Here is a 23,678-nt window from a genome sequence, read left to right on the forward strand (position 1 = left end):
AGAAAACCAAGACTACTGATGTAATCTACAGAATAATGGCAATGGCCACTAGAATTACACTGTGGTACCCAAGAGGGGATCAAGACGTAAAAGTTTAAGATGGGACTATGACATAGGAAACAAGCCGGTACAACATGGCGAATATTAGCTATGTAAGAGAGGCTGCACCATAATCGGTAGAATACCCTGAGAATTATGATTATATATATATATATATATATATATATATATATATATATATATATATATAACACCAGTAGATGACTATATAACTACAGAATATGATAACATAGCATAAGTTCACTGGGCTAGTTTACGGAACTGTTTGTAAAAAAGACGGAGAGTAGCTTGAAAACTGGTCCCGTCTACTTGAATAAAAATAAACGTTAAAAAGACAAAGCTTATGATAATAAGCAAAAAAAAAAGGATAACAGAAGGTTAACTCTACGTCAACCAATCCCCGGTAGAAAGAGTGACTCACTACAACTACCTCGACAGCAGAATAAATAAGAACCGAGAGGTACTGACCACCATCAAATCTCGAAAGTTACAATTCTTCGGACATATTTATGCGAAATGAATCCAGATATACTCTCCTTCAAGCTATCCTGCAAGGAAAAATATTTGGAAAACAAGGTCCAGGAAGAAGAAGAACACCTTGGTTAAAGAACCTCAGAATCTGGTTCAATATAACATCTGTGCAGCTTTTCCGCGATAAGATAAAGATTGCCATGATGATCGCCAACATTCGTAAGAAGTAAGCCACATCAAGAAGAAGAATCAGCAATTCTTCTTTTTTTCTCCAAGTCAATAAAGTTCGAAATTTCACAATACTTTGAAAAACGTTGAAAACGATTTCCGAAGCGTGAAATAAATTAATTGCTTTCTTGGGTGCCAATATATTTTAATCATATTTATTTTCAGAATATATTACTTAAAAATCAACTTTTTATTATTTTGAATATGATTTATACTATAAATATTGATTAAACTATTAATATAAAACCAGGTTGTTATTATACAACAAGTTATTTACATTGATAACCGTAATATAATTTCGTTGCCTCGTTCTTGTTATGACAACTTTCGATAACTAGACACATAATGAATAAATTAGTTAATATTTTTTTTATATATGTAGCTATACATATTCAGCGATATTTAATTTATGGTAATAGTATGAAAATCGATTTGGAATAAACTAAAACAATTTTACAAAAACAAGAAAAAAATCAAGATGACATTGAAAAATACGTCAAATATTTATTTATTTAATGAATAAGCATGTTTCGGTGATACAGTTTAACATCAGCTTCTTTATTATATAAATATAGTTTAGGTTGTATTTATAGTTTTAACCATTATTTCTGTAAATTTCTGTATATTATGTAAAATGGTCACAATTTTGTAGTCAACAATCAACAACTTGTTCATTAACAACATACCCACATTACTCCCTGGTCATGTTAAATTACAGATTCGGGTAAATTTTTATATTAGTCATTTTGACAATAATAAATAAATAGCATGCTAAAATATAAACAATTTACCTTCCCCTATTATCCCTAATGCAAATGGCAGCAAAGTCTTTAAAAAAATTGAAAAGTACGAGTTCTAAAAGTTTGATTTCTTTGCCATTTTCATATAAATTTTGAATAAAATTTGTTTATAAAAAACGTTTATATTTACAACGATAATAATATAAATGTCATGAACTGACATTTGAGAATTGCAAAATCGCTAAACTTTCAAACACGGGCATTTAGGTGTAAAATCTACAATTTTGTTAATTCTTCTTCTTCTTCAAGTTCCCGTTCTATCAGATATTGGAAATACTCCTTAGATTCCTGTTACTAGCTTGCTTTCAGCAAATATTTGCTCAATTTCTATATTATCTAGTACCTATTAGTTTATCTCTGATATTATCCTGTAACACGCCCGACAGTTCCTAAACTCAACATCAGTGCAGTTGAAAAAGTCTGTCAAGTACTACCAGCACACGAAAAGAATATAGAGTACTGGGTAAAAAGGAACTGGAGAAAAGCATATCAAGAGCAAATTTCAGTAAAGAGGCAGCCATTGGTATAAAAAGCACCTTTTAAATATGATTTTTTACAACTTTAAAAGAGTTTTTACTCTTATAACAGAGGCGTTGGTCTTCTAATAATTTTAATTGTGTTTTGTGTTGACAATCACTCTTCAATGAGGTATTTGTAAGGTAGTCAAATATATGAAGATGGCAGGTTACATGCAGGAAGTACTCAGCTGAAATTAAATTAAAAAAATTTACACACTGTCAAATTTTTTGAGAACGTTGTGGATAATGTACCGCAGACTAATTTGCAGCATCATGTGCTCTCCTTTCAGCAGAGTGTCAAAGTCCCTCCTAGACATAATAAAACTCTTAGCACACAACACAACATCTTTTATCAAAAACACACAGCAATTTCTGCAAAAACCAGCAGAAATAGATTATAATTTTAACAATATGCTAGCCAGTTTTGATATCATCAGTCTTTTTACCAATTCACCACTGGAGAAAACTTTAAAAATCATAAGAGGCAAATTAGAAAGGGGTGATACATTGACAACAAAATCAAAAATGTGTGTATTAGCTATTATAAAGCTACTGATACTTTGCACTCACTTTTTAACTAGTTTTCTTAAACAATCGTACACGTCCTTATCTTCTTTATTAACAGATATATCCATGGAGGATCTTGAACAACACTTTATACAAAAAAGACCTTACAATATGGTGGAGATATGTAGATGATGTGTTCTCCATTGGGCCTCATGGATCAGAATCCTCGGATAATTTTCCGATGAACGTTAACAACAAAGAAAAATCAATAAAATTCACCAAGGAACAAGAAAGCATCAGTTCATTTCCTTTTCTGGATGAATTAATAATACAAAACGGCACATGGCATGCAACCAAAGTTTACAGAAAACCAACCCACACCAACAGATATTTAAATTACCACTCAAACCACAACGTAAACATGAAACAAGGAATCATTAAAATATTAAGTGATAGAGTTGGAAACACTTGCTCCAATGACAATACATTTGACGAAGAAAAACAAAACGAGCTAACCAAGGTTTTGACAAAAGATGACTAACCATTGTCATTTATAAAAAAGGTATTTCACAAGATTGAAGGAAGGACACAAGAAAACACCACAATGAATGTAGAAACACTCACAAAGGTATTCAAGAATGACAACAATACTTTATTTTATGTAAAGACCTTATCAGAAAAATTGAAAAAGATAGGAAATAAGTACATCACAAAAACATTAAAAACAATCAACATACCCACTGAGACCTATCCTGGCCAAATCCAAACTCAACAACACACAAAAAAGATCAAAGAACTGCATCTATAAAATACTCTGTGAATGAAACAATTTCTTCTTCCTCTGTCAGTACCCTGTCCGATTATCAAACGTTGGTGATCATGTGTGAGACTTAGGTGTATGGAAAACCAACATACACCAACAGATATTTCAATTTCAAATCAAATCACAATATTAATATTAAAAAGGAATCATTAAATCCTTATACGATAGAGTTAAAGTTACTTGTTCTAACGAAAATTCGTTCTTGGAGGAAAAACGTTTATTAACATCTGTTTTATTAAAAAATGATTATCCTTTATCGTTTATAAATAAGGAATTTTCAACAATCGACCGAATAGATCAGAACAATTTAGAACGAGATTCTACAGCATACACAAGGAATAATACGAGGAAAATAACAATACCATAGATAAAAGGATTATCAGAAAAAAAAAGGATAGGAAATAAATTCAACATTTCAACAACATTCAAAACAACAAACACATTGAGATCTATTTTGTCTAAAACCAAACCTAACAATGAACAAGAAAGGACAATGAATTGCATTTATAAAATCCCTTGTGAATGCGATCAGTTTTATTTAGGTGAAACATCAAGGCCATTAAATGTTAGAATAAGTGAACATCAATCTTATATTAAAAATAGAGAATTTGATGGATTTCAAATATGTAAACACGCATGGGATAATGAACATAGGGTTATATGGAATGATTCAAATATAGTCCAAAAAGAAACAGATGGTAAAAAGAGAAAAATCAAAGAAGCGGCTCTAATTATGCTAAATGAGACCAATTGTGTCGCAAATTCCTCGGCAGAATGTAGTAGGATCTGGTTACCCATATTAAAAGAGGAAGTTATTAAAAGGAAAATACCAGTATTAGTAAGTCGGTAACATATAGAGGATACATTATTTATGTTTTTTAAATAACAAACATATAAAATCAGAATTTGGTTTTTTCCTGATTTTCCCTCATAATTTACTATGGAATCACTAACAGGAGATTTTTACTGTCATCATGGCATGTGCTTCTCTTTTTAAAGTCGAATTACATGCTATGATTTTTTCTGACGGATATTCTCAAGTTAAAGTTGATTTCATGTAATCGAATGAACTATCTTACAAGTAAAGTCGTCCCAGGAACGCACCTCAACAATATTGGCAATATCATTTTAAAGTCGTCTACTTTAAAATGTATAATGTATGTTTGAATTGTCAATATAAATGAGTCAGATAAAATTAAATTATTAGAAGAATTTTTCATCAAGTAACAAAAAAACAAAATTTGTTTAATTTACTAATGTTTGTATTTTGAGAACGATTTCCGAAGTAGAAATTAAAACGTCAATCAACTTACTTTAACCTTTAATTGTGGCTTATTCCCATTTAAGTAATAGATACAATTGTCATAAAAAAATAATTTTGAACCCACTGACTAAATTGAATAAATATATATTAGAAATATTGTATTATTACATTATTCTCCTTTCTTATTTCAGTCCATGGAACAATCCATAGAGCAAAGACACATTTTTTCTGAAATGTTTCTGAACTTTTAAAAGAAAACTGTTCAACAACTAAAATTACTGTACTGTACAACAGTCACTATTATAGTGTTAATCTTTTAAATCCAGTAAAAAGCTTGTAAAAGAAATTAATTAATTTACAAAATAGCTGCCATTGAACCAAACTTCTCGACAATCAATTAAAAAATTGCTTGACCATTGCGGAATGGGACGATTAATGCTTTTTATTCTCTCCTGAATGAGCATTCGAGCCTAACTTGCCACTAAGTACGCTATTAATCAAAGGTTAATGTACTAGTTTATTTTACCTTAAAGATATAAGAAACTATCGAATAGTGTTTGGAACGAATTATTTGTGTCATTTTTAGTTTAAAATAAGTTTCTTTTTGAAAAAATAATTCATTCGTTAAGAAAAACTGAAAAATTATTTTCTGAATATTATATGAATGCACTTTATGTTTAGGATTCTAAAATATTTTTTTTTTAGGATTCTAAAATATTTTTTCTCTATCGGTCAGTATTTCTTCTATCGATTTATGGTTTGGCAGGTGTTTTCCTGTTTTACTTTTTAGATATAGGTTCATAAATACTGTTTTTTTAATAATAAAATATACAATATTTTCTAAATAGAAGAATTAATAATCAATTTTTTAGAAAAATGATAATACATAATGGGAACTTACTAATTGTTTGCAACTATTCCGGTTGAAAAACAAGAAAATAACAATTTTCAACGAAAACAAAAACTTTAGAGGTGTAGAGCTTGTAGAGATAGATTGTAAAGAAATATATAACAATTATTTGAAACATGCAAGCCGCACAAGACAGAGAGACATATGGAAAGAAATGCGGAAGACTTATGTCCAGCAGTGGACGCAGACAGGTTGATGATGATTTCAAACATTACCTTAGAACTCATATATCTATAAAAATAACAAATAGTAAAAAAATATTCCTCGTATGGTGCTTATTCGACTGTGATGTTTGTGCTATGATGATATGGCCATAGGGCAGCAGTTAGGCCAAGAGATCTTCTTATTTTCCTTGTTGACAAACTTATACTTTCTTTTTTTGCCACTGGCTGCTTATTATAAATGCAAATCTTCACTAATCTGCAAACAGGAGGTAAAGGGGTCAAACTGAAATCACTCAAAATAATATCCTCTCTTGTTGAAATGTAGTTTAGATATTATTTCTCAAATAGTCCACCCTGTTCCCATAGATATAACAATATAAATCCATGGATTATATACCTAATAGGTATAAACATTATGGGTCAGTGTTACAGAATCAAAAAGAGCCAGATTTATATGTTAAATAAAATTAATGTTAAAACGGATACATCTTATTGATATCTAACATTTGAAGGAGTTGGAGCAGAAAGGGTATAAGTACGTTTAAGTTGGTTTTGAGAATATAGCTTCCAAAGTAATTTGCATTTTTAAAATTCTGTAAAACCCGCTAGTTTAATAAAGAAAATTTAACAATTCTAAACCGAAAATATGTTTTTATTAATAAAATAATATATTTGATAAAGGGTTTAGTTCACTTCAAAAATTTGATGCACTTATACCGTTTTTGCAGCAAAACATTTTTTCATATGGTTTAAGTAAGGAAAAGTAAATAAAAACAAAAAGTAAAGTTTCAAAACATTTTTATTAATAAACAGAACATTTTTGGAAGTATCATTAAGATACAGTAGAAGTATATACCTACAACTAGATTTTCAAAAACAAAAAATTATTCGTAGTCAGAACTAATCACATCGTCTTTGTTTTCATTTTCTTCTGTAACTGGAATAACTGCACTCGGTCCCGGCTCTATTGCTTCTTCTGATGTGTGACCTTTTTTTTATCTATTGTCGTTGCACCCACGTGTTTTATATTCGTATAGAGGTATGTAATCCAAAAGAGTTTGCAGATTGTTTCATTTTTTAAGCTTAATTGGCACTGAACTTATGTGGAGTAGGGTAAAAGTTTTATTAATAGAAAGCGATAACCGTCCAGATAATGGCTCGTCCAACCCATATAAACATTTTAGGAATGTATAGGTATCATTCAAAACTGGCTTAAATTCAAACAAAAATGAGTCAAAGTCTTTTGCATATCTACAGTGTGCAATAACTCTAAATTTAAGAGGTCTTCCTTATATATCTATTTTTGGATCTTTTATAAGCTTATTAAATCCTTTAAATGAAAAAAACATTTCCTTTGTCATGTTGCGAACTATAAATTTTTTGCAAGAACTTGCGTTACTTTTTTCCAGTGGTCGGGAATAAAGACTTAAGGATTTCTTTTTTTGGCTTTTTCGATCAAGGCAAAATTCCTCTCACATTCCATATAAGTGTGACCTGGTTCAAGGAATTTGTGATGCATCTTTAATGTGGGTGGCTTTCACTAAATAAATTAATAACTTTCAAATATTCTTATTTTTATTTTGGCCCCCACATGAATCGCTGTATGATTTTTTTGCCACTGGCAGCTTATTATAAATGCAAATCTTCACCAATCTGCAAACAGCAGGTAAAGTGGTCAAATTGAAATCACTAATAATAATATCCTCTCCTGTTGAAATGTAGTTTAGATATTATTTCTCAAATAGTTCAACCTGCTCCCATAAAAATAACAATATAAACTCATGGATTATATACCTACCTGTGTTAAATAAAATTACTGTTAAAGCGGAAACATCTTATTTATATCTGACATTTGAAGGGGTTGGAGCAGAAAGGGCATAAGTACGTCTAAGTTAGTTTTGAGAAAATAGCTTCCAAAGTAATTTGCATTTTTAAAATTCTATAAAACCCGTTAGTTTAATAAAGAAAGATTTAAAATTTTAAACCGAAAATATGTTTGTATTAATAAAATAATATATATGATAAAGGGTTTATTTCAGTTAAAAAATAGAATTTGATGCACTTATACCATTTTTGCACCAAAACATTTTTTCATATGGTTTAAGCAAGGAAAAGTAAATAAAAACAGAAAGTAGAGTTTCGAAACATTTTTATTAATAAACAAAACATTTTTGGAAGTACCAATAAGATACAGTAGAAGTATATACCTACATCTAAATTTTCAAAAAAAAACTTATTGGTTTCAACTACATCCGCACGGCAATGGATTATGGCCTTAATGGTAACGCTTAACCTTTATTTGAAGATTTAAATTTGTAATGAGCTGCCAGTTGCAGACAAATATACTTTATACAGAATACGTTTATTAATAACATTTTAGCTATATGCTAATTATACAATAGATACGATAGGACGGTATATAAAACGTAGTTATAATTATTGACCTTGTTAGTTATGCACATTCCAATTATATAATCCAATATGCAGGTCATTGTTATACAAACATTTTCTGCGTACTCATCAGATTTGAAAGTCTAACAAACAGCGTGTCGAGTATGTGTAGAATAACTAAAATACATATAATGACTAAAGTACAATAACATTTTTATGACAGACTTCTATCCCTGTTCTCGCTACAAGGTAAAAACCCCTGCATTCTTCACACGACTTCTTCTGGTCTTTGTTGCCTTTTACCTTAATTGTGGGTTAATATATTTTTTCGTCACTAATATATCTAGTGAGTTGTTCAGCTGAATAACTTTAAAATTCACTCGGAACCATTTTAGGGCCGAAATAGTTTTGTATAAGATCCCAAAGTGCAAAAGACATTTTATCATCTTTTTTAGATGAGTCTGTAAATACAATGTGATAATTTTTAAAATTATATATATATATATATATATATATATATATATATATATATATATATATATATATATATATATATATATATATATATATATATATATAGTCCAAATGAGCTTGAAACACAATAAATTATAGTAAACTAGCTCTTTTGTATTATCATTATTAAACATAAAGGATGTTGAGGCTATCCTCAACACGTTTGGAGTCTTTTGTTGAAGATATACTAAGTGAGCTTCTCTTGTAACTTTAGAATTATTGACTCTAGTTTTGTTCTGTATTGAATGATAATATATTTCGTAATTGATGTTTTCCAAATATATGTCTGAGTGATTTTATCTGCAAATCCTTTATCTACTTGTAAGTTGTAAAATGTGTGGCACAATGGATCCGTCTTAGAAGATCTAAATGTCTGAATGGTTCACAAATAGGCCCTATCCCGATCTACCATAACCATAACCATAAGTTGTAAAATATTAAAAGCACAGTATAATCAGCAATGATACTTAGATAATGCGGAAACTTTAACTATTGATTATAAATAGAGAAAAATTTAACAAGGCATTGTGTCAGTTGGAAAATAAACCCACAAACCACTTGGGGAACAAAGAAAACTTTGGATGACAATAGAAATGTTTAAACTTATGGAAAAACGAAGAAAATACAAAGGACAGACCTTAATAAATACAAAATAAATTCAGAGATACACCAAAAAGAAAACTTGAGAGGCAAAAGAGAGGTGGTTCTCCAACAGATGTAAGAAAATTGAAAATCTGGAAAAAAGGTATGATAGCTTTAATTTACACAAAAAAAAATCAACGAAATCTACATCTAACAACTATTTAATGATGGAAGAGAAGAATTGTCATAAAGAACCACAGAGGATTCCGGACAAACAATATTATGAGAAGAAGTCATCTCTTCCATCAAAAACACAACAGATGCCAAATTAACTGGACCAGATGATGTGCCCATCGAATTATTAAAACTCATTGATGAATGGTATAATTGTGACGATTGGTGTAATAGTTAAACTTTTTAATTTAATATATTACACTGCCATACTCCCCAGACAATCGTTGTAATAGACCTTTATAGCAATTCCCAAAATGTCAAGTACAACAACTTGTGCAGATCACAGAAAAATAGCTTTAATTAATCATCACACACTTAAAACATTTTTGAAAATAATACACTACAACATTTTTAAAAATCTTGAATATGAAATTATTAACCAACAATTTAGCTTTAAAAATCGTATGGCCACAAATGATGCTTTGTTCGGGTTAAATGTGCTGGCCAAGAGATGCATGGTCATGAAATAGGACATGTACTTATGTTTTGTTGACTTTGAAAAGGCAGTTAATAAGGTTCAACATAAAAAGCTTGTAGATATATTAAAAAGCAAATATATTACTATAAGGATAGGAAATAAAGCGGAAATAATATTAACTATCAAAAGATGAAAACTTGGTTACTTAGGCCATGTTATGAGATAGCAAAAATACTCATTATTACAACTTATTATATTATGCAACGCAAAAATTTAGGAACATGTTATGTGGGAAGACTAATAATATCCTTGCTTAAGAAGTTAAGGGAATTAAATGCAGTAATGCAGAACTATTTACAGTCAGCATGGTCCATATAGCCATGATGATTTCCAATATATACTATATTTTATTAAATGTTTTCCAAAAACACATCCGCATTGTCACTATTTTCTGTCATTTTATATCGAATTTCAGTATTTTTATAAATTTGTGTATAATATTATTATATAAACGTTACAAATAATAAAAAAACTTAATAATCGAATTCATAACTGATTTTTTTTTAATTTTTCTGTCCGCATACCGCAAACCGTTTTCTTGAGAAGAATGCATTTATCGCATGCAATATCATTTTCTTTTTTGAACCAAATTATTGTATCACCGCATAATATTTGCATGACTAACCTTGTATGTAGAAACTGCAAAATGTAAACAAAACAAGGTTGTGTGAAACCAGTAGTACATTTACAAAACTGAAGTTTAACACAATAAATTCTATTTCATAATTAAAACGATTTTCAATTTGCACGTTAATAGGCCAGTCGGTGGAAGTAAAGTTATTATTTTAGTACTTCAACATTTTTTTTTGGTTCGAAATTCTCAATAATTTACCAGTTTCTTAATCTTCTTTCCTTTACGGTTTGTAAGGATGTTAAAAGTTGTTTTACTTTCGGGAATATCTATTCGGTCTTTATTTGGTACGATCAATTGTAACGGCTAACCACGTGGGTTGTACCATTTTGAAATCCACGATTAAATACTTAGGATCGTGACGAGGTTAACCTTAGCTAAAGTATCTCCTCTTCACCACCACACAGACAAGCATGGATATTCCTACCCTTTCTGCATGGAGATTCTTCTCAGAGCTAGTTCGGCTGATCTCGAAGAAAAATAATGATAGCAAGTGCACTTGCCTCTATTTTACAGCAAGTTCTGTACAAGGTGGCTGATGATTTAAAAACCAACTGAATGTCCAGACAATATTTAATGACTGAAGGACCAAGGCTAAAAAGGTGCTTAAGGCCTTAATATTAAAGAAAAATGTCCTTTCACATAGTAGGACAAATGCATATGCTTATGAACAAGATTTGGAATGATGCAAAGATCCCTAGCGTCTGGAAAACCAGGATTATATGCACAATCTATGAAAAAGGTGATAAACTGAAGTGCGAAAAATATTACGCCATAATTCTCTTGTGCACAGCGTACAAAGTTCAGATCAGATATTTACAGTTTTAAACTAATTATAAACACATTGTGGGAATATGACATGTACGTCCACAAAATATTCATAGATTTTAAACAGACCTACGACTCAATTAATAGACAAAAGTTATATCAAATATTGTATTGCTTTAACATCTCCCAAATATACATCCGGCTAGTAAAAGCAATAATGGACTGATGAACAGTAACTGTCAAAGTACAAAATGAGCACACGGCGAACTTTTTAATAGTCAAAGGATTAAAGCTAACAGACGGAATGGTGCCAACACTTTCCAACCTGTCTGTCGTATATGTATCTTAACAAATAAATCAGTACAGATTGCCGCCTATGCCGACGACATTAGCATTAAGTCTCACAGAACTGAAAAGACGGCAGAAACATATTCACAATTAAAAACAGGAGCAAAATAGACAGGAATAAAAATAAATGTTTAAAAGATAAAAACGCTGACACAGCCAAGACCTAGGGCAACAGATGCACAGTTGAATTAGAGAACGATATTGAAACTGTAGAAAGTTTCACAGAATAAAACAAAAAACCAGAAATTCAAAGAATAATAGTAAAGGGAAACAAAGCTTACTTTTTCACTCGCCCATGCGTTCCGCTCCAAAAACACACACTGGAAATCGAAAATCAGGGTCTACAAAACTATTACCAGACCAATAGTATGTTATGGATGTAAGACATGGGTGATGACAGAAGACACAAAACGAAAGCTGAAAGTCTTCGAATGAAAAGTCCCGAGGAAGAGATTTGGACCTATTAAAGAAAAGGGAGTATGGAAATCCAGGTACAACTATAAACTTTACCAACTGTTCAAAGAGGCACCGATCTCAGAATTTGTTAAACTTTAAAGACTTTGATGTTCTGGTCATATAGTTAAAATGAAGATCGAAATATTGCCAAAAAGAGCCATAGATAATAAAATGCAGCAAAGGGAAGATCGGCGCGTGACCCGCAAGGTTGGAGGTATAGTTTGAAAGACGCCAAGGCTCGCTTTGAGCTGTAGCCCCATTAGAGAGAGTGTGTGAGAGAGAGAGAGAGATCAGGTCTCCTAGGTCTTTATGAGGTGGTGAAGCCTAGTGACTGTATTATACTATTGGTTTGGAATTGAGCCTGGTGGTGGATTATTTGTTAGTTCATGGATTTGGCATTGAGTCTGGTGGAATGAAGGATTAATTACTAGTCTTTCTTACAGGATGAGATCCAAGTTTCGGTAAAATACGTAAATCCAAAGTTTTTGTTGCTAGGGTGACATGAAGCGACGGAAATATAACACTGGAGAACTCCCTATAGATGTTTTGGTACCTACATCGGTTTCATCTATAATTCCTTTCTTACCTGATCTTATTCTACTTATATATCCAAAGTGTTTCAGTTTTTTTAATTAAACATCAATAAGATGCTTAACAACATTACAATCTGTACAATGTGATTAATGAGCAACTTTTGTCTAGCCTAAATTATTATTAAAAACTTGAGTCAAAGGTCAAACTCACTAGTGTCCCTTAGGTTCATTGCACCATCACTTGCACTATACTCTGCTTTTCACTTATCTAACTCGAAAAGTTATTCATCCTGAGTCTTCTTGCCAGATCCGTGTTGTCAAGGAGCCGGATAGCCTCAATATTGACGTGTCAAAGAAGTCGTTGTTCGTGACTCTTGGCAAGTTTTTTAATAGTCTTGGTAACACTAATAATTTCTAGATCCCTATGGAGATCACTGTTTCTATAGTACCAACGAGATTCTTAGCACCTTATTTTGAAATCGATGGATGAAATCTAAATCACTATTACTAGCACAACCACACAGCTGAATGTTAAAATATGTCCATATAGATTCTAGAACCTGTTTATAAAAAAGTATTTTGTTGTAGATTGACAGGCTGGATTATCATTCTAATAGCCAATACATTGTTTTATACTTGATTTTGAGCCCTTTTCTTTTTAGCATGGACCCTCCAGCCTAGCCTAGCGTCTAATATAATACCCAAATATTTTTGCGGTATCGGCATTTATGGTATCTGAGTATTATTTACATTAACAGAAGTGTGTTGTTCTTTCTTGTTTGTAAAATTACTGTTCACTGACTTTATTTCGTTTAATTAAATTCTCCAGCATTTAGTCCAGTTGTTAAGTCTGCTAACAGAGGTTTTTAGTTTTCTTGCTCTTTCTTCATGATCTTCACCTACAACACTAACATGACAGTCTCATCAGTAAAGGTAGCTATTATGTTATGATCTAATTCAGGTATATCATTAGTATATATTTATTATAGGTATAGGACTAGTCATATCATACTACTTTGTGCTACACCTGGATTGCTTTCTGCCGAGTAGGCTTTTTTTGGCTTAACCATAAAACCTATATGTGAAATGTATGATTCCAATAATTTTGTGTATTTACTTGACAAAATCATTCTTAATTTATATTTAAGTCCTTAGTGCCTTACTTTATCAGAAACTTAACGGAGCAAACTTTATTTTCTTTTAGTGACTTCTATATTATATCCATTATTCTGTGGACTTGGTCAATAGTTGAATGACCTTTTGAAAACCCAAATTGGTGTGATAGAATTAGAACCTTAGCCTCTATAAGCAGTTTAATCAATTCAACAATAGCTTCTCGTATAGCTTCAAAATTACAGGTAATAAGGAAATCGACCTATACGATGATACTGTTTATGGTTGCTTTTTGGATTTAAGGATCATTATGACACATATGGAATACCTCGGTCACATTATGAGTTACCCTAAAAAATATAAACTTTTACATCTGATCATTCAGGGAAAGATCCAAGGCAAACGTGGTCCTGGTAGAAGAAAAACATCATGGCTGAAAAATCTAAGACAATTGTACGGGAAATCCACTACATCATTATTTAGAGTTGCTGTCGATAAAGTAACGATATCGAGTATCGTAGCCAACATGATATCCAACGATCGATCGGTATCTAGAACTAGAAGAAGAAGATGACCCAATTACTTTCCATATCTCGGGAATGTATCTTAATCTAAAAGAAGCATTTATAAGATATGTTATAGCTTTACTATTATATACTTTACATAGTATTATATATCTTTATTATGGCTTTTCTAGTGAGTTGTTTTAAGATTTCTCCAGTAATTAAATTAAAACCAGGTACTTTCCTGGCATTTATGTTGTCTTTAATTTTTGAGTGAATAGTTTAATTCCACCTTTTTCCTGTGTGTCATTTCCCCACTTAAGTGTGTTATCACCTCCATTTGGCTGAAATCTGTCCTTGAGATATTGAGCAAATTTATAAGCTCTCTCTAAATTGATTTTCGCCCAGCTTTCATCTGTATTTCTTAATAAAATCTTTTAATTCTAATTTCCAATTTTTCTAATTTCTGTTTTAAGCCGTTGAGGAGCATTATTATTATCCAGAATAAGTTTTCTAATGTATTTAGGGTAATTACTGCCATAAACTGTATAGATCAGTTCAGGTAAGCTTTCCCACGCAGCTTGCTGAATTTGTTTAACAAAAGATTCCGTTTCTTCATCAAATTCATGTCTTGTTTTTAATGAAATTTTCAGATTTATTGTTTCTTATAAATGAAGCTGAAGACTCCGCAAAATTTGTTAGTATTTTAGTTAGTTTAGAAGGTGGCTGATTTTGAATAATATTATCACTCACTGTGAGAATGATGGAAAAATGATCAGAATTCATGTCTTATGCTTCTTCAATGTGTAAATAATTAACATAAATATTTCTAGTTAAAAAGAAATAAATCAGGTCTGCAATTTTCTTGGGATCACACGCCAATATGTCAGTTTTAATTGCTTAACTGCTTACAATAGTTCCTTTGCTTTGGTTGTAATTAACCTAGAACCTCAATGGGTATGCTTGGCGTTAAAATTGTCACAAAGTCATGCCTTTTCAAAAACTCTAAATAATGATCTTTTTTGAAATTATGTTTTGGTGGAGGATAAACAGCAGTAATGCTAAGATCCAAAGATTTTGTTTTAACACTTATTTAAGTTGCTTAAAACATTTTTGTTTTGTAGTTTATTTCTTAATGATGTCTGATAGTTTCTTTTATTATGATGCTCTACAACTTCTGGTCGTATTATGGTAAAGTACGTATGGTAAACTTTATATCCTTTAAAACCAATGTAGTTTCATTTGTAAAGTGTGTTTCAGAAATAAGACAAACATCAATTTTTTGAATGTCCAGGACAATCTGTAATACAATGACTACTGGATAGAGTACATGCAGTCAGTCGAAGGTGAGACATAGATATAAACATCAAAAAAGCAACATAGATGGTCTTAGGTAAAATTCATGTGACACTAATACCGTTGATTCAAATAATATAAATCCAATATTTTAATCAACGCTAATACCGATAATAATTGATAGACATACTATCGAACTAGTATCACACTTTAAATATTTAGAAAGTAAACAGTGAAAGTAAAGATGCGACAAAGAAGGAAAGGCTAGAACTATATTGGCACGTAAGGCATTTAGTAAATGGAAATCCACAGTTAACCACAGAAATATTACTACTCAAACGAGATTAAGAGCACTCAAATGCTATGTGTTATCTATTTTCTTTCATGATTGCGAAACATGGACGCTAAAGTTCAACACAATGAATAAAATAGAGGCGTTTGAGATGTGGTCTTACCAAATAACGCTGTAAATTTCCTGACTACACACACCAGCTATGGCGAAAGTCGAACTCCTATAAAGGTCGGGTGCTTTTAAATATTGTCAAAACGTGAATTTCTTTGGATATGTAATGAGAGGATTTAAATACCATATTCTTCACATAATTATCCAGAAGAAAATAAAAGGAATGAGATGGATTTGCCATAAAAGGCTCTCATTTCTCTGCTGCATAGCTGAATGTTTATTGACTTATTGCACGCAGCGGTAAGGTGAGCACCAGGGACAACGAACACTGGGTGCTGTGTTGCAGTAGTAAGTATTAGTATGTTCTCTTTGTTTAGTATTTAAGTAGACAATTAAAATATTTTCGTTTTATGTGTACCGTTTTACCGTGTGAAAATTAACAAATCTAACTGAAACAATAGTTCTTATTGGGAGACCGGCCCTGGCAAGGTACGGTTAAGTTGTACTGATATCGTACTCCTAGTTTTTAATAAAAACAAGTGGTTTTATTAAATAGTTTTATAAAATTAAAGTGTTTATCTACTAGATACTACTACGTAAGTCATCTATACGTAATTATTATTTTATTATTGTGAAAAGAAAACATCAAATAATAAATATACACTACCGTACAATCATTTTGTGAGGTTATCTGCTATAAGTAGCATGCGATTGGTTTTTCATTTACCAGAGTCGGAGTAAGGCCTTCGCGACCGCAGCTTAAAATGACTTCACACAATGTAAACACACCTTCCGATCTAACCAGTCCAGTAAATCAACGTTCGAATATCACAAACAGTTATGCTTCAGCCGCTTCACATTCTTTTCCGAGTAAGAACCAAGCAATTGTATTTAGTTGTATCGATAAGGCTAAACTGCAGGATTATCTCATTCCTTTGGGTACAATCATCAACTCAAAAAATATTATTTTTTCATCTAGATTATCTCATAATAGAATCTGCATGTATTTGGCACGGATATTTGGATAACTTCATGACACAACATGGCTCTATAGAAGTACTCGGCGAAGTTGTAACAGCACGGAGACTTGTCTCTCCAGCAGAAAGACTAGTCTTGTCTGGAGTCTGCCCGTCAATTCCTCATCAAGTATTAGTTGAAGAATTACAGAATATCGGTTTAAAACTTATTTCCCCAATAACATTTCTGAAAATTAGCTCGACTCTTCCCGAATATAGTCACATATTAAGCGTTCGGAGGCAAGTTTATATAAGCCCTATAACATCACCAATTCCAGATTCTATTCTAATAAATTTCGACCAAACACCTTACCGCATATTATTTTTGTCACAAGGTACACTCACCTGCTTTATTTGCAAAAATGCAGGACACATATCATCTCAATGCAAAAACAGTTCAGTAACGGAATCAACTCATATTGAGTCAAAGAATGAAGTACCAAATCAAACAGCTTCAACAAGTATACTACACAAGGTACCAAACACCCAGCAGTCATCAAGTTATCCATTATCAAATCCGAGCATATCACCTACATCTACAAATCTCCACGACAAAGAAACTACTAATACTCCTACTCATAGCAACACTTTTAATCAACCTCCCTCAGCGGCAATACCGTTTTCACAAACTTCGGAAGCAATATTTTCCAATCTATCAGCTCCTTTTCCATTAGATACAACTGCAGAAAATTCTAATAAAACTGATACATCACCACAATTTTTTGAAACAACCATTTCAACCAATCTTTTAAATAAAACTACAAGCTCGACTTCTGTCACTACCAATGAGTTTGCTCCAGTACTTCCAAATGTAATAAAGCCACATCATCTAAGTGAAAACTCTAATAGCAATTGCGAAAACGCAAGTTCTTCCATAAAACGCAGTATTGGTGAGATCGACACGCCTCCTTCAGATTCAGCAATTTCATCAGAAAATCTGTTTGCAAAACCTAAACTCTCTAAACCAAAAAAACCACGCTCATCTAAAGTCCAATCTACACGGGAAACTCTTGAAAATTTCATTGATAATCATACCCCACCATTCGTTTTAAATTTCCACCAATTGTCCTTACTGATTGATAATGTCCAAGGCTCCCCCGACACTATTAGCGTCGTAAAATAATTTACAACTGATATGGCTGGTTTACTCCATCTTTTACAAAGCAGCTATCAATATGCAAATGATAGATCTACAAAAAGCAAGTTTACAAAACTTCAAAAGAAACTACACAACCACTTAGGGAAAGAGATTTCTGACTTAGATAGTGACTCTTCTGTAGACAATCGTTCAGTATCATCTAACTCTCAGGTGTAAGGTTCCCTCTTACGTCGGAATAACAGGAAATGAAGAAGCTGACAGGATTGCACGAGAGGCAATTTTAAGTGATTTGTCGGAGCCGATAGACAAGTATGTTTCCAGTGACTTAAAAGCTTATTTTAAAAAGTTTTGTGTTTGTGGCGAAATGAGAAACTAATTCCAATTTAAATAAAATCAAAAATAATGTGTCTCAGTGGTTTCCATCGTCGCGCAATAGACGAGAACAAATTGCGGTTGCGCGTTTACGTCTAGGACATACCAGATTAACGCACTCCTACCTTTTCACAAAGAAAAATCCACCTATATGTGATCAGTGTAACGTCCGATTAACAGTCGAACACTTTTTAACAATTTGTAGTAAATATGACCAAGAAAGACAGCGCTACAAGATCTACTCGCTCTACCACAGGCTTTAGGTCAAAACTGTTCCTGTGACAATATAGTGAATTATCTTAGATCCATAAACATTTTGTATAATCTGTAGGTGTTTAACTTTGATATTTATATTTTGTTCCGTCGCTAATAACCTTTTGGTGGATGCGACATCTTTTTCTAATAAAAAAAAAATAGTTCTTATTGGTATTACTCTTAAGGTTTATTACACAAAAACAAATAACTCGAAACTTAAATGTATTATTTGGAATGTTTTTGTTGAAAGCAATTTTAAGTACTATACTACCTTTTTTTTTTGGTTTATTACTTTCATGTATATTTTCTCGGTAATATTATGAACTATAGATATATAATTAAGAAACTTTGAGTCACTGATTCTAATAATAAGTCATTAGTAACGGTAGGGAAGTAATTGGTATGGAGTAGTTTTATGAATACTAATTATAACTAATAATGTTTAAAAATAGTTACTCTGTGATAAAAAATCTAAATTCATAATAAGTCGATGTGGCTATTTTCTCCTTCTTGAACACGTCAATTCGAAGTCGGTCAGTGTATATGGATTCTCGAGAGAAAATTTTCAAAAATTAATAAAAACAAAGATATAATATAACAGATATACGTCTCAGATAAAACTATCCACATTAAATAACTTTTAAAATTAAAATTTTTGGAAAAAGCGCAAAAACACGTCAATTACTATTTGAAGCTAATTGTGTCATATTTAAGCTTGCTGGGAAAGGCACCCTCTCGCCTCCCACATCATCACTTAATTTTTTAAATTACTTCCACCTTTTTTATTTGATAGTTGGATTCTCCTCTTTGTACTAATTTTAAAAATGTATGACACATGATGCTTAAAGTGATTAGTTTATAACAAAAATAAATACAAAATCAAGAAAACTGGATTGAAAAAAAAATATTTTTTTAACAATTTTATTACAAACATTTATAATGAACATTTCGCTACCAAAAATGGTTACAATAATTATTTAAAATGACCTCCATTCACTTTCATACAATAGTAAAATCTATTTTAAAATTTTTCTTTGACATTGCTTACCACGTCTGCACTTAATTGTCGATATTCCTCCTTTATGCGTTGTCGTAAATCATCAAGAGATTCTGGTTGAGTAGCATAAATTTTTGTTTTTAAATACCCCCATAAGAAGCAGTCTAGGGATGTAGGGAATTATTTTCTACTATTTTTTCTATATCATCAGCCACTTGCCTAAGTAACTCAAGATACGATATATCAATGGACCAGTTTAGTTTTGAATGGATGTAGCTTAAATTTAGCCTTCAAGTTAACTTGCCCTAAAATGGCTACTTGGATTGCTTCGTTAATTACGCGTCCCTGTCGGTCATGTTTTTTATTGCAAACCTGCTCACTTGCTCTAAATTTCTGCATCAGTTCAATCACATACTTATGAGTTGCACGTCTAGTTTGGTGTGTTTCATTAAGGCGGGTTGACACGATCCAAGAATGCTTGGATTCCAACTTGTACCAAGTTGGTTGCCACGGTTAAATGACTTGGATGTCAAATAAGCATTGTAAAGATGGCGAAAGGGATTGTGGAAAGTGTTGCTTCCTCAGCTTCGTATAACTTCATACATCTACCAAACACTCTCCCTTTCAGACCATTTTCTTTTTGCGTTTATTTCTCGTTTTCGATTTTTCGACGACACCGACGCCATTTTAATTTTACAATACTACACTACTTGGATCTACTTTCCCAGCGTTTTTAAATATGACATATTATCTCCCCCTTCAACTATTAATTGACGCGTTTTTGAGATTTCCCTAAAAAATAGAAGTTCAAAAGTTATTTAAGGTGGATAGTTTTATCTAAAAACAATGCTAATCAAAAATTCACCCACTGGAATAGCCAAATTTTATATAACAAAAAATGAACTAATTTTAGTCCAGTTGTCACAGAGTTGACCCCTAAAAATCATACGAATAAGCTGAATTTTACTGAGAAGATTAATTTTGGGACCCCAAAAAAGATGCAAAAAAGTTTACCACTTTTGCCCCTGGGCTTCCACCCTCGTAGGGGGTAAAAACGCTAAAAAATTTATTTACCAAGAGTTTGTACACCATAGAAAAAAAATATTTCAAATAAAAAATGTAGCTGAGATAATTTTAAACAAAAATGTTAATGAGCATTTTTTGTGTACAATGAACCATTCTCTTAGAAACAACGCTTAAAGCATAGTCAGTTATGCACGCGAAATCTATGTTCAATATCGATTTTTGACATTTTTTACGATTTTTGTGAGATTAATAAAATTGGTCATTTTTATTGAATAGCAGTAATAAAATTTCCATTATTAAAGATTAATCTTTAAAACTGATGACATGAAATTTCAATTTTGAGTTATGGCAACAAACATTAGACATTTGAAATATGAATAAAAAACGCAGAATTTAATGTTTTACATTACAAACAATCACACGTCACGGGAAATGCATTTAAGTAGACGGTTTTTTGTGTGGTTTATTGTAGAAGTTTGGTTCTTGTGAAAAACGTACCAGTATAATTGAAAAAAAAGTTTTAAATGTTTTAGATCATTTGTTATGTGAAAGTTTAAATCCAGCGTTCTTTAAGCATATTTCAAATGCCTCACATTTGTTGCAAAAACTCAAAACTAAAATTTCATGTTATAGGTTTTAAAGGTTAGCCTCTAGTAATCTAAACTTTATAGTTTATTTGCGACAAAATAACAAAATATATAACGAATTTTACCGTCGAGCTGATACAAATTTTATTGAACATTGATTTCGCGCGCGTAACTGACATTCAAAATCGACAGTCGCTTCAAGCGTTATTTGTGAGAAAACGGTTCATTCTACACAAAAGTGCTAATTAAGCTTTTTGGTTTAAAATTATCTCAGCTACATTTTTTATTTGAAATATTTTTTTCTACGGCGTTCAGATTCTTGGTAAATCGATTTTTTTGCGTTTTCTCCCTCTTTCGAGAGGGGTTTTAGGGGGAATCCCGGGGGTAAAAGTGGTAAACTTTTTTACATCTCTTTTGGGGTCTTAAAGTTAATATTCTGTGCAAAATTTAGCTTGTTCGTATGATTTTTAGAGGTTCAATGGAGTATTTAGAAAAAGATAGACATTTGCAGAATATTTGAAACTCATTAGGAAGGTCAAGTATTCAATATATATATTATATTGAATATCTATATTTAATTTTATCTTATTATATAACTAATGAATATACTCGATGTGATGCGCCTTAAACCAGGAACACCGCAGCTAAGCTATGGTAACTATAACAGAGGAGTTCTTGGCACTCCAGGTTTGGTGTTACGTTTAGAGGTAACAATTCTATTTTATAAAAAAAGCGTTGTTACGAAATCTACAGCTAAAAAAACCGGACTGTACTTACGACGACTTATACTTTTTTAACAATACCATTTGTATTTAACTAAACTTTGATTTCAAAACGTCTCAACCTGAACTTTATTATGATTTACATGTGGTAAAATTTTGTTTAATGAGTCTAGTTTATTTCCTTTACTAGAACATATTAATCATGACCTATTTCATTTGAGAAATGTTTCCTATTGTCTTCTAATTGTCTTATTCTTGTTTAACATTTATTTCAGATAGGATTTTTTTCTGTTCTTTACATGTATCGTTCCAAAATTTATACAGCAATATCCAATTTTAAGTAGGTTAAAGAAATGTGGAACTAGTATCGGACAAAAAATAGCGTGACAAATGATAAAGTAATGGTTTGGTATTTTTTGCATGACCTTCTTTTGATAACACAAATGCAATATTTAACATTGCATTTAAAATGTCAAAAAAAGTGCGTTAAAGATTTAGAAAGATTTTAAAACTATACATCTTGTTAAAAAGCACTGTGGCCAAGTTTATATAATAATTGTTTGGGAAAGTATTTAGTACTTATTTTCATACTTTATATTTAATATATTTTTTACTTCACTACAATATGATATTATTTAATGGTATATTCAAACTACTTATTTGCTTTAAAAGATATTATTTTCTGCTATTCAGTAAAATCTTATTGTGAAACTGGCTAGCACATGTGTCTCTTTTAAAGTGCAAAGAATCTGATTTCTCTTTGTTATTTTGGAAATTACGAAACACAGAAACTGCTGTAAAGTATCATATTTCTGTGACCATTTAGTGAAAATTATTGCCATTCAAAATCGCAATACAATAGAGTGATTTATTGGTATGCACTTGTCCCATGGACCACCTAACGGTCAGAGGGTTTCTGACCATCTCGAGACAACACTTCCTATTAAGACAGCGTAAAGTAATCATCTTGAGTTTATCGGGACGTCCCTTTTTTTGTGCCTCGGATGGCACCGCGACGAACAAATAGAACTCTACTTCGCAGCGACTTCTAAGTTTTACACAAAATAATAATATTAAATAAATAAAAGAATTCCATAAAGCAGACCAGAGTAAATATCTGTCTAATATAGATTTGTTTAAGATTTCATTAGCTCCTCCATATTTACCTGTGCCTTTTCCAATATATAGTATATCAAGTATTTTTTGCACTTTCGGTTTGATTGCTTGTCTGAAGTTCATCGGTTGCGGTAATTTCTGTTTGGTTTTGATGCCATTTATCGTTTTTCTATATACAGTGTATTTATATGGCCAAACCATGTATTTTTTCTGTGTTTTGGATCTATTATGTAACAAAGACCAATATATTATCGACACCATATGTATGTTTTGCTCTATCTGATGTAAAATGTGTCAATCTCGTATAATATACATGCTTTACGAAATAATTCACAGAACATTGGAATTTCATATCATGCTAACAAGTCAAAACTTGTTAGCATGATATGAAAGTTATGAAAGATATGAATGTTGTTGTATTTGTTGCAGATAAGTTACATTGTTCTTAAACGATTTAGTCAAAGAAATCTTGCCAGATCTCCAGTTGGCCAAGA

At 31.5% G+C, this 23,678-nt stretch overlaps 1 protein-coding gene across 5 annotated transcripts in view; it reads left to right on the forward strand.

The window, feature by feature from the left end:
- LOC140445258 (uncharacterized) overlaps positions 1-23,678 on the forward strand; it is an 81,994-nt gene that overhangs the window by 14,354 nt on the left and 43,962 nt on the right. Inside the window, exon 2 of one of the 5 annotated variants that reach the window (XR_011951377.1) lies at positions 13,884-14,525. The exons of the other annotated variants lie outside the window; for them this stretch is intronic. The gene's annotated coding sequence lies outside the window, so the exon portion shown is untranslated. Of the gene's footprint in view, positions 1-13,883; positions 14,526-23,678 lie in introns of those variants that run through there. 5 annotated transcript variants of the gene reach the window in all.

Source organism: Diabrotica undecimpunctata, chromosome 7, assembly GCF_040954645.1.
Source record: "Diabrotica undecimpunctata isolate CICGRU chromosome 7, icDiaUnde3, whole genome shotgun sequence".
In the NCBI taxonomy this organism is placed as follows: domain Eukaryota; kingdom Metazoa; phylum Arthropoda; class Insecta; order Coleoptera; family Chrysomelidae; genus Diabrotica; species Diabrotica undecimpunctata.